The sequence below is a fragment of the Schistocerca serialis genome, chromosome 3, assembly GCF_023864345.2.
Source record: "Schistocerca serialis cubense isolate TAMUIC-IGC-003099 chromosome 3, iqSchSeri2.2, whole genome shotgun sequence".
In the NCBI taxonomy this organism is placed as follows: domain Eukaryota; kingdom Metazoa; phylum Arthropoda; class Insecta; order Orthoptera; family Acrididae; genus Schistocerca; species Schistocerca serialis.
In genome coordinates, this window is record NC_064640.1 from 675,767,723 (window position 1) to 675,781,641 (window position 13,919).

Below are 13,919 nucleotides of genomic sequence, written 5' to 3' on the forward strand. Positions count from 1 at the left end.
ACGGTATTTAGCCAGCAGCGATTGCCTTGTGGTCGCTAATCCCTGTGTTCATCACGATACTCACTATTTGTCTAGGATTATTTGTTGCTTAGAGGTCAAGTATGCTTTCGCAACCATTTACGTTTCGAATGGTCTCATGAACTAATTGTTCAAAATAATTTTCTAAGAAAGCATTCAGTACAATTTAGGATGATGTTTTATGCCTGCCACCGGCTTTAAACGCATAATTTTTCCAGCATATCGAGGGTAGATTGAAGTCACCACCGACTATAATTGTATGAGCGGGATACCTATTTGAAATGAGACTCAAGTTTTCTTTGAACTGTTCAGCAACTATGTCTTCTGAGTCGTGGTGGGGGGGGGGGGGGGGGGCGGGTGGGTGGGTGGAGGGGGGAGGCGCGGTGGTGAAACGATCCAGTTAATAGTTGAGTCCGATTGTCAGGTATAATCTCTACCAATACTATGTCGCAAGAACTATCTACTTCAATTTCACTACAAGGCAAACTAAATCTGACAGCAATAAATACTCCACCACCAACGGTAATTAATCTATCCTTTCTGAACACTGTTAGATCCTTTGAAAAAATGTCGACTGAACTTATTTCCGGCTTTAGCCAGCTTTCTGTAACTATAACTATGTGAACTTCTATTAGCGCTTGGAGCTCTGGTTCTTTCTCAACACAGTTACGACAATTTACAACTGCAATACCGATCGTTTCTTCAACTACCGTACTGCGTTTTACCTGCCGCCTTTTAGACGGGCGCCCTTTCTGTGGTTCCCTGAGACCCTCTAAGCTAAAAAATCGCCCAGTTCCTTCCACACAGGCCCCGCTACCCGTGTAGCTGCCTCCTGCGTGTAGTGGACTCCTGACCTATTAAGCGGAACACGGAAACCCACTTCCCGATGGCGCAAGTCAAGGAATCTGCAGCCTACTCGGTCACAGAACCGCCTGAGCCTCTGATTCAGACCCTCCACTCGGCTCTGCGCCAAAGAACCACAGTCGGTCCTATCGACGATGCTGCAGATGATGAGCTCCGCCTTAATCTCGGAAGCAAGACTGGCAGTCTTTACCATTTCCGCTAGCCGCCCGAAACCAGAGAGAATCTCCTCCGATCCAAAGCGACACACGTCATTGGTACCGACATGAGTCACCACCTGCAGTTGGCTGCACCATATATTCTTCATGGCATCCGGAATCAATTTTTCCACATCTGGAATGACTCACCCCGGTATGCACACGGTGTGCACTCTGGCTTCCTTCCCTTCCTTGGCAGCCATGTTCCTAAGGGGCCCCATTACGCGCCTAACATTGGAGCTCCCAACTACCAGTAAATCCACCCTCTGTGAATGACCAGACCTTGCATCCGGCTTAGAGACATCGTCACCCACAGACAACGCCCGAAACCTATTCGTCAAACGAACCGGGGAGGCTCTACGATCGGCACCTCGGAACGTTTTTCGCTACCTGTCAGACTCTGGAATGATCTCCCACTACGCTGTGCAGTTATTTTTCCGAAATCTCTGGCGATATTACACAGTGTTTCGATATCTGTAGTTACTTGCAGTGATTAAAGACTTTGGGAAACTTTTGTTTCTTGCAGTAAGAAACCTCTTAAACAGAATAGTTCTATACATTAATTCATTAATTTTACCACAGATGTTAATGACCAACTGATTATTCCCTAGTAGTGACACACACTATCTGACCGAAAGTATCAGGACACTTATTAGTGGACGTTAATGTCGGGTGTGTCTACGTTTCGCCTTTGCGACGGCTTAAATTACAGATAGGACACTTTCAGTGATGTGTATGAATGTCACGTTGGATTTAGGTCGGGACTCTACAGGCCAGTCCATTTCAGGAATATTAATGTCCACAAACGATTGGCTCACAGTTGCTGCTTTATGACGGGATACGCCGGCATGCTGATACGAATACTCATCATTTCCGAACTCTTCTTCTACAGTACGCGGACACAATGCTGTAAAATGTGTTGACATCCTTCCTGTAACACCACATTCTCCGTACTTCACTGTTTGTATTACATGTGATGGCAGGTAATGTTCTCCAGGCATTCGCCAAACGCAAACCCTGCTATCAGATTGATTCATCACTCCAAATCACTCGTTTGCAGTCATCCACGCTCAAATGATGTCGCTCTTTACAACGCCTCAAGCATCGCTTAACATTGACTACAGAAATGTGTGAAATGCTCGACCGTCGAATCTCATTCTGTTTAAATCCCCATGAACAGTCATTGCGCTAATTTGACTGCTGGTAGCACTTCGGAACTCAGAAGCGATTCCTTCCGCAAATGTCATGTGATTTTTTTATAACCACCCTTCGCAATGCTCGACGGTCCCTGACCATCGTTGTATACGGTCTGCTGTGGTTGTTCCTATGCGCTTCCACTTTAGAATCGCAAAACGAGCAGTTGATACGGACAGTTTTAGAACGATTGAAACGTTGCTGACACATTTATTACTAAGGTGACATCGAGCGACTAGTCCTGACCTACCCAGTCTGATGTTATTGCCTCTGTATGGAGAACACAATATTTCTCTCCTACTTTTATACTGGCGTGTTCGCCTCTCGTGACATCTAGTGGTCGACCCTATATTACATAGGGGTGTCCGGTTACTTTCACTAATATAGCGTACATAACTTATTTACACTAATTCTTGTATTAGAGAGAAAGGCTTGGTCCGATACTCATTTAACATTACTCAATTACGATATTGCCCAACATTTCATTTCCTCCAGAATTATAAATCAAAAATAGAGAATTTGGTTTCCATTAAGCCACTGCACCACGCAGTGGTAAGGTACTTCACTGTATTGTGCGTCGTGTCTCGCAAACATATTTGGAACTATTGGTGACTGCCGTCGTGACATTGCAAAAAGTTCATAAAGAGCAGAGAAACTTGCTCTTGATTTTTGTGTTCCATAGCAGCAACAAAACATCACCAAAGAACGAAGTCAGCCTGATGCCGAATACCTGTTCGGAACTGATTCACGCACCACTTCAAATATGTGGAGTCCGCAGTTCGTGGTCTAGTGGTTAGCGTTGCTGCTTCTGGATCAGGGGGTCCCGGGTTCGATTCCCGGCCGGGGACTGGGTGTTTGTATTGTTCTCATCACTTCATCATCATTCATGAAAGTAGCGAGATTGTACTGAGTAACGATTGGAAATTTGTACGGGCGCTGATAACGGCGCAGTTGAGCGCCCCACGGACCAAACATCATCATCATCATCATCATCATCGTCAAATATAAGGAGACATGCGCCCGTATAATCCATTCCTATCACATTCAAGTCACTTTCAGTGGCACTCATATATACTGAAAACTGCACATAATCTGTTACGCCTGGTTTTTCATCGGAGTGCCAGCGAATAAGCGCTTGTTACTTAACATCAAGTGTAATTTCACTGATTTAATATCTTCACAATGCCATATAAATAAATATAGCAGGTGGAACATTCCAGAATTCTGCCGAATGTTGCATTGCTTCTGATTTAACCCTATCACATGTAATTTGCAATAGAGCCGGCGGTTCTCGGCGCTCAGTCCGGAACCGCGCGACTGCTACGGTCGCAGGTTCGAATCCTGCCTCGGGCATGGATGTGTGTGATGTCCTTAGGTTAGTTAGGTTTAAGTAGTTCTAAGTTATAGGGGACTGATGACCACAGATGCTAAGTCCCATAGTGCTCAGAGCCATTTGAACCATTTGAACATAGAGCCGGTAGATTTTAATGATTTTCAAAGCACACAAAATTGCTATGTGGATGTAAACTAACAAACGCAAATAATTGTGAATTACGACATACGTCCCACCATGTTTGCGGAAGCATTCATATTTGACAATGAAGGAGAAAGTCAATGATGTGTAAATGAAAGTTAAAAGAAGCTAGAATGACAGGTGGGATTCCTTAAGTTTTCCCTAACTTCCTAATCTCCTTAATGTTCTGGAAAGACATGTTCTGTCTGGAAAGACAGATATGATTAAGAAATTTAGTTTCCAAATAGCGGAGTAAAGTTTATTATTAAATCTCAAATATGAGACAGGTCAATAGCCCTTTGTTACAGAAGACACAGGACTGGATGCTTCATTCGCTGCATCAAGATAAATCAGTCTGTGGTAGTTTCGTAATGTGATTGCACACTTGCCGGACAATATATGTAGACCAAATGTTTGCGTAAAAACACGATATCAAGAGAAGGTTACAGAATCTCTGTCTTGTTCTTTCAAACTGGTCAGAATGTTCCACAAAATTAAAATCCTCTATTGCCCGTAATAAACTCCATACTGTAACTTATAAAATAGTTGTGAGCTCAAAACACTGAACAGTTGTTTAAATAAACTCGACAGTATAAATAATATCTTTAATTAACTGATACATTCGTTAAAAATTAAGCTATTTGACAAATATGTGTTGTATTCTTGCGTGTTATCGTGTATATAACTGGTTTGATCCATTGTTCATCAATGCCACACAATAGCACTGTCCGACCAAGTGTCGGTATTGAGAGTCAGTATTCGAAGAACGTCTCATTAAACCAGCTAAAGTGATAATGACCGGTCGTGAACAAACTTTAAAGCTAATCACCGATCTGATTTCAAAGAGTATCTGATCAAGGCTTATGTTTTGGTTATCACAGCACAAATAACAGCAGTAGCTTTTAACAAACACTGGTATTCATTAGATGAAAAGCATAATAATGAAAATCGATTTATGATGCTGACACAATGAACGATTTATGAGTAACGATGCATGCAAACCTGGCTAAGCTATCCTACCTCTGTGAGACATGAAGGTTTTGAAGATGTGAAAATTACCTTTGTGACGATAGTTGCGATCGTTATGAGTTATGAATAACAACTGAAATACGTAATTGTCACAATTTTCTGGGCGATCCACCTAATGATGAGTGTTGTAATGTATCTTTTACAAGCTAGTAACGACGGGTCGTCGAAAAGTAATAGTTCTATGCCGACTTCATTACAGAGATTAACTTTACGGGAGTTAAATGCAGGGTAAAAGAAGACATCAAAGAGAAGATGGATACGCTCTGTGCCAGCAGCCTTGTCGAACTACGGGATTTTCTCACATACGGGACATTTGAGTGAACTTTCACTGTATAGAATATGGTTCAAATGGCTCTGAGCACTATGGGACTTAACTTCTGAGGTCATCAGTCACCTAGAACTTAGAACTACTTAAACATAACTAACCTAAGGAAATCACACACATCCATCCCGAGGCAGGATTTGAACCTGCGACCGTAGCGGTTGAGCGGTTCCAGACTGTAGCGCCTAGAACCCCTCGGCCACCCCGGGCCGGCTGTATAGAATAGTCAGTGGATTTGCCGTGAAGTCATGGAAACTTTTCTGGTTATTAATTTTGCGAAATTCTGCGAGTCTACTAAAGAGTTGGTATGAGCTGTTGAAGGGAACCAATGAAAGTATCCCTGCGAGACAAACAAGCCAGTCATTCTACACCCACAACGCCGACTGGCACTGAGGCTTGAATTCAACTATGAGTATATCACGATCCTTCAAAATTGGTTCGCTTTACTGGCCACAGCAGAAAAATCTGCTTCAGCTAAGTGTGTTCGATGCCACGTGGCACTCCTCGACAAATCTCTTCGTATACACGTTGCCATGCAGATATCAGAGATCCTTCCAGTTACCTCTTGTTAAGATATCACTGAGCATCTATTTGAAAGACATAGCTGTTTTCTGTAAATACCAGTAATATACGGACGACTGGACGCAACACATGAGTTGTAGAGAGTTCCTGCAAGCATATATGGGAAGCAGCCGCGTTCCCGCGAGCGACTGCGATAACCGCGGAGCGCGCCGCTGCTGCATTCCAGAGCTGGGTGTGAGTCCCGTGTCTCGCCAATATTGCTCCCAGGCTATGCAGAACAGGAATTACCTATTCGCTGCTGAAATTGCAGAATCCATCCGAAGCGATTTCCCTTGTGTCGCTGAAATACGTTTACCGTCTTGCAATGTGCTCCTTCGCATTCCACTCTCCAGACATAGATGTAGATGGAGATATTAACATAGAGAAATATTTTGTCAGTCATGAACGCAGTTTGAAGGTACCAAACGAAACTCTGAGAAATGTTATTATATCCATGAGATACGGTTTTATAAAGTGTTCGATTAAATAAACGACTAAGTGCAAACGACAAACCATAGTTTTGAAGAGGGAATACTACAGTATATTACCTCCTATGTATAGTTCCCATACGGACCGTGAGGAACCGACTAGACTGAAGGTAAGATATTCCAGCTCGTCAGGCAGCTTCATGTTTTTATTCGGTTTTTTTATTAAACAATCGACGTTTCGATCTCCCCTCTGGGACCTTGCTCAGGGTCTTCTGGTGTTTCCAGTTAGTTCAACACTGCCAAAGACCGCCACCATAACATCTTCTCTAAGGGTTATTGCCCTGTAGTTATGGTTCAGTATTTACAGTATTGCCTGGTATTATGTGTTGTCGTGTTTATTTCATAGCATTTTTTGTTATGTCTGCAGGCTGCTAGGGTTTGAATAAGGATTGTGTAGTCAAATTTCATATGGTCCTACTGTCTGTCAACCAAGAACCCGGTCCTCTTTTAGCAGTCAGTGTGTACATTACGCTTCCCAAGGCATTGAATCAAGTGATTTTAGGAGGTCCTCGCCTTATCTTTAAACTTCTGTGCGTGGTCCTTGAGCCAGTCGCTCATGAGTTTTTCTTCTGCTATGTCATAAAAGAAAGCTGCTGGAAGGTTTCTCGAGATGTGATATACTCGTCGAACCGCTTTGTTCTGTGATGAGCTTGGTCTTCGCTGCAGTTCGCAAAACAGAGCAAACATAGTGAATAATGAGTCGGATTAAGACCTATAAACGTTAATGGAGAGAGGTGATGTTTCACTGATGAGCGGATAGAAGGCGCCCAGGCTGTTGGTTGTCTTCTTGTGGATGTTGTCGACGCGATGTTCCCAAAGTAGACGGTGGTCGAATGTCGCTCCAAGGTATTTCACAGTCGGTGTCCACGAGATGAGCGTGTTCAAGAGTAGAATGTTTCTGAAGCTCGGCGGATGCCTCTTGTTCAGTACCCTTGCCTGGTTTCTGGTGGCTTTAAGACCTATGCGTCAGTTGCTGCCTAGCATTCGAGATCGGTGCAGGAGCCTTGAAGTCGTCATTGGATGGCTTCTGGCCACATGATGTCATCTGCGTGAATGTGTTTGATAACCCTTGGCGATGTAAGGAGGTTGGCGTTATATGTATTGACACGGTCTAAAAGCGACCCATGTGGCATTCCTGCGAGAACGTCTGTGATCGTAGGTTCCCCATTTCTGATCCTGATGGTGAAGGTTCCACCATGAAGGTAATCTGCGAGCAGCCTCACGAGCGATCCAGTCATTCCTTGAGTGTAGGGCTCCTACAAAAGCCCCGATGCCAGACTGTCGAAAGCGCATGTGATATCTCAGAAAATCATGTCACAATATTCTGCGTATTTGAAGGCGAATGTGGCTTCTTCCACTATTCATAGCAACTGAAAGCAAATTGTTCTTCAGGTAGGGCGTCTTCTTGGCTAAAGTGGTGATTCAGCCATTACAAAGGGGTTGTTCAACGTTGGCAGTAGGCTGATGGGCCGTTAGCTCATTGGATCACGGGGGGTTTGAAAACAGCGACCACAACTGTTCGTTTCCACACTGTGAGGAACACTTCTTTCCAGATAATGTTGGAGAACGTGTAGACAAGGTATGTGTTGGCTTGTGGGGGCTGCATATTGGTGTTGGTTTCATCGTGTCCTGGATCTTTTTTGTTGGGAAGTGGTTCTGATCATAACTGGACTTCGAGTTCTGTGAAGGCTGTTTGTTCGTTTCCTTCATCTTCTCCACCAGTTGCAAGGAAAACTTCGATATGTCCTTCTACCATTTGGACTTGGGCGTAGTTTGTCGGTGCAGAACTTGGCTTTGAATGTATGAGTCAGAGCACTGGCCTTTCACGTTTCTGTATGAACCTGGCCAGATGGCGTTGTCAAGGGCGGCAGTCTTCCCATCGCTTGTTAAAGATGTGGATGGTGTCCGAATCTCTCTGCAGCGTTGCAATTTTTTCGTCTCAGTGTTGCGATGCTATGTTAAATCTGCTTTGATCTGGCGCTGAAGGAGACGAACTCTGGCTTTCTTCTCTCGTTGTCTGGTGTGGCTATTTCTGGTCAGAGTGATTCTCTACTCCTCCCTGTCCTTTGCTGCTATGGTAGTGTGGCGTTAGTATCTGCTTCCCTGACAATATCAACGAAGTGATTTACTGCATTGTTGACAATTAAGTTGATGCCAATCGGATATTCTTCAAGTTTATACTGGGCGTTTCGTCGGTATTGATTCTCATTGCTCTTGCAGTCCTGAGTTTTCTTGTTGTGGTGGTGGGCTGAAGTTTTGCCAAAACACCATGAGTATGTGGCCTAATGTGAGGCCATGAGTAACCTCTGCTGAAACGAAGTCTGATACTCCTTTAAATATTGCAATTTCCAAGACCTTTGGTACACCTCGGCTGTGCGAGTAGATCGTGAGCTATTGTGGAGCTGCACGTGCGCATTGGCTCTTTCAACTGCTTGCAAGAAGAAGCAGCCGCTGCGTTTCATCGTCCTCGAGATCCATAGCGGGTGCTTCGCTACAGATCAACAGGTCTGATGGATTTTCCTCTGGGCCGAAGCAGGTTGTTGGTGTCTTCAGGTGTAAGATGTTCATGTGGCTGCCTGTAAGGAGCGATGAACGTAATTGTTCCGTGCAGGGCCTCCACAGAGACTACTGTGGCTTCAGTGTTGGAGAGAGGAGGAGTGATAGTGCTGCATGGAGTTCCGGACATCGATTGCTGCACCTCTTCCTGCGGTGAGTCTTTCGTTCCGGTAGCATGTATAATTTGCGACATTTAGTCGTATTCTTGGTTTAATATGAGTTTCATAGGTGACGCAAATGTCAATACTCTCGTCCTGCAGAAACTGACGAAACTCCAACATGTGGCAAAAAATGCCATTGGCATTCCATGTTGCAGTTGCAAAATGTTCTAAGCTTCTATTCCGGGCCATGCGCAGGTTTCATCCGTTGGTAGGTGAACGATTCCGATCGCTGCAATGGCTGCTATTATGATGAGACTGGGCAAGATAGCGAGTGTCCTAATAACTTCCTCGAAGACAGTCCTGAGTGAATGTAGCAGTTCCGTGGTGTCTGAATATTCTATTTCAGTTCTTTGCACACTCTGGGACTGTGGGCTTGCTGTGGAAGTCCTCTTTGTAAGCTGGGCAGCAAAGCTGTTGCTTGGCACTCTGGTCTGCATAGCATCATAGCCTTCGACTCATGACTAGGAAGGCTCTTTTGGCTTCGTCGTTCACTTTTGTGCCAGATGTCGCTCCCCGCAGTTGCAGCCTTTGATGGCAGTTTAATTAGCATGTGGATACTCCCAGCTGCCGTGTTCCCCTCTACATTTCACGCACCTCGGTGGCATGGCGCAGTGGCGTGATACGTGCTACGGCATCTGGCATCTGATGCACTATGGTGGTCCCCCGTGTGCTTGCAGCTTCTCAAACATGACTACGGGTAGGCAAAATCAAATCACGTCGAATGTCTTCCTGTGTTCTCTGTTGTCTGCGAGAATGACGGCTCTCAACGGCCTAAGTTTCTGCGATCATGGGATCTTGTAGTAACCGACGACTGATGTGACGAGGCCCATTGCTTCTAGCGCTTCTTTCACTTTGTCATGAGGCAACAGTGTTGGGATGGCCCTGATGATTACCTAGATTATCTTTGGCTTCGCTGTAAGAAACATGAATGCCTTTCGTTCCCACCATGTTCATCATTGTGAGGTAATCACTGGTGGATAATAATAACTTGAGTTTATCACTACCTGCTTGTCTCGCAGTGAAAGGTTGTTTGATATTATTCTTAATCCAGTCGTATAATGTCCAATAATTCTCCGAATATTGTAGGAGTATAGGTGGTATCTTCAGTTGTTGTTGTTGCTGCTGCTGCTGCTGATGATGATGCTGTGGCACTGCGTTGACACTTGCTGGGCCAGGCTCACCAACTTGCATCGCGATAAACGTGTTTCTCGTCTCTATTGACAGTGTCTCGATGATTCGTCCCATTTTTTCCTGCATCTTAGGTGGTGGTTTCGTAAATCCACTGTCACTTGTTGCAGGTGTTTGGAATGAGTCGATGGTGGTAAATGCATCGCTTTGTCAATGTCTGTAGGTCGTAGCAGTGACCTCACTCTCCATGGTTTTTTCGGCGGAATCCGTGCTGTAATCCCTCCAGAAATCCACATTCTATCGAAGGATCGTCATACTAGAGGTACCTGTCGTCATTGCCTTGTGTATTGTATTGTGTAGTGAACCGGGCACCTAGAAACGACGGAGAGGCTTCATCCCGTCATAGACCTCAGTGGTTCACAACCCCGCAACAGATCACAGTAGTCCACCCACCCCACTGCCGCCCCACACCAAACCCAGTATTCGTCATAGCCTTAGTCGCCATAGCTGGAGCGGCCAATGCGATCACCTGAGGAGGCAAGCCCCACAGGTGGGCAATCGGCCGACTCTGAAACAGCCAGGGCACTTGCCCTAGACATGCAGCTGTGCTCTTCACCATCGTGCACTCGAATCTTCTACTACTACTACTATTACTAATGCTGCTGCCAGAAATCATTGCAGATTCCACATACAAAAGGGAGCTTTCCCATGCTTATTCTGAAGAAGTGTGGTTATTGGGTGAGGTCCTTGGCACGCCATCGTCATTGGATAGATAGCGAAAAAGAAAAAAACAACAGAGCGAAAGAGGGGAAATGTTTATCAAAATTTTATTATTGTGTCGCACATGTGGCTTTCTGATCTTTGTTTGTACTCCTCACGCACTGTGGCTCCATATTTACTTCCTTGATGGCTGAAAGTCAAGACGTTTGAACTTTTCTTATAAAAATGATGCTGTCTTTGTCTAGCACTCGTACGTTCTTGAAATTTTCACTGACGGAAAAATAATCTCAACACCGAGAAATAGTTAATACAGAGTAACGAAATTTCGGGAATACATGTGTTTAGGTAATGTATTTAAGTGATTAACATTGCAAGATCACAGATCAATGTCAGTGCGAGATATGCCATTGCAAATGTGAAATTCTGGTATATTAATAACCAGTGTAGCTGTCAGAATGCTGAATGCAAGCATGCAAACGTGCGTGCATTATGTTGTACAGCTGCCAGATGTCAGTTGGTGGGATGGAGTTCCATGCCTGCTGCACTTGGTCAGTCGATACAGGGATAACATTTCTTGCATCCATACGTGATGTGCCTTCTCCACCTAACCATAGGACGAGATTTTTAATCTCGTTCCCCATTAGGAACAAAATATTAACGGTAAGTATATCACTGGTACTAAATTTCAACGTATGAGTAAAATGTGTAACTACTGCGTAACACAAGTGAACACACATAGTATGGCATACACTGCAGTAGCATATCGAATATGTTGGCACAGCCAATTCGAATACAACCTTATATAGGAAGGGCCACAAGGCCGAGATCCAAGCTGTTGCTTTCAATATTGGACGAGATTTACTAACAATAAAACCGAAACAAGATCAATTAACGTCTTTAAAAGCAATTTCAAATATATGCTAACAATATCAGTAAACTGAAACTAATATTACAATTTAACAATCTAACGTACTCCCCCGGTCGTTATGACCTGTCCTTACCACTTCCCACGCACGGAGATATCTGACATAACTGAAGTGCCTGTGAACCCAGGCCCTATAAGGTAAGCAGATCCCAGATGAAGTCACGATTAGACATCAGAACAACAGGCATCATACATGCCCTAAAATATTTCAGTGAGGAAGGGGTAGCCTCCACTCTAGAACACACGAACAACTGTTACCTGTACTAAATCCTTTTATTACAGAATCATCAAACACATTGGGTTCAAGTATGTAGTTGGTGACGTTGGAAAATCCTCTGTAATTGGGAAGATCCTGACAGTGAATTCACAAAATAAATGAAATTAATCGTCACAAACATGAACACACAATCACGATATCGAAGCGTTCCTACATGAGAAAAGAATCCCTAGCGTAACTTACAATACAACGATCACAAAACAATTTACCCTCCAAAATATTACACTCACAACACTTCAATATGCCCTATTGTCTATGCTGTTTTAGCTGGATAATAATGTATACTTACAGATACCTTTCTCCACTTTTAAGTTCTATGAACACACATGCGATTCGTGGCTAGCATGGACACAAGGAAATGAGAAGAAAATACGTCACACAACCCCAATCTCCAACAGAAATGAAGTGCATACACAAGCTAGTGACTCCCTTACTGCTTCTGAGCAAACGCGATATTTACCGTGCTTTGTCAGCAGTGGCATATGATGACGGCGGCGCGTCGATGATGTGCGGACCTGTAAACCTCAATACTCTTCTGGCCTTGACTGTATCAGCAGTCGGAAACTGCCCTGAATTTTTGTGAGACGAAAAACTGTGTTTTTCCCAAACTGAACTATTGTCGATGTCCACTCACTTTGGCTTTGCGACCTTTGCACCTCTGCCCTCTTTAATTGTTCCACAGAACGTAAATAACTCCTGTCTAAAACCGTAAACTCCACTCCGGAGATGTTAGCGATTTTCAAACCCCGTGAACTTAAGTGTCCACTAGGAAGCTCTTCTACACACGGCCCTGGTCTGAAGAGACCTCCCCTTCTGCTCACGGCCCCTGTCTGTACGTCTTTTTTGTTCCCCCCACTGTACATTATGTTCATCCCCTACCACAACTTGTAGTGCCCAATGCTGATTGTGGCACGACTTGCCTCGTTTCTTGAGTCAATGAAGCTTGATATGCGTATTGGGGGTGGAAACTATTTTCCTTCTCGCCTATAGCATTCATGTTTCGCTCCTATACTCTCAGACTCTGCCCATATACGAGCTGTCCACGCGCAACCTCGTGTTCTCCACGCCTTCGTCACGTGATATGCGAGTATTTGTTAAAAATAGCGGTGCTTTCCACTGTGGCCTGTTTTCTGTTTTGAAAAAAAGAAACACAGCGACAGCGGTTTTCGTGCGTTTCAAAGACCTCCCGTTGTGATTTTGAAAGTATTTCTTTCCTAGAAGCTTTCCCAGGCATCAGGTGTGGTCTTCCTACGTGTGTTTCAGCCCCGCTGTTAACTTTATTTTGTGCGACTCAACATTTTTTCGTAAATGCGAATTCCGCGTTTTGGTCCTCTAAGAATAGCCACGTGGGCCCCTGCTATGCTAAGATGTTTCTTTCCGTTCCACGCAGATGTGTGTCAGAGAAGCTCGCGCAATTGCTTATCGTAAGCTAATAATGCCTGCTTCCCATCTGCGAATGGTCGGCAATTTTTTTATGCCCCCTCTCAAAATGTGTTCCACGTTCTACTTCTCTCGATGTCTGGGAACTCCCTGCGTCCACTTCAGTTCAAAGTGATTGCGATACTACGGGACTATTAACATGTAAAGTCTGGAATGTTTGTTAGTATCGAGTTCATGACAGCCAGGTTTGAATGATTATTGTCCGTACTATGAAAATTAGTGTCACTTTACTTGAAGTAGGGCATGCGTGGCATCAAACTCCTCAGCTTGGTGAGTAGATTACATTTCTATATTTAAAACAGTATGTTAAGGGGCACAATTATTCCACCACCTTACAACAAATTTAATATTTGAAATTAGTTTGAACCATCTCTTGTGTACATATTTCTCAAAAACATGTATATTACCGGAAAGTCAAAAATTGTTTATAATATACACATGGTAGAGTCTCATTAATGTGACCACCACTTACGTTCGACTGTGCAATAACCACTCACTGACTCCAGGTGGCAGTGCTAGTAGTAGAGCA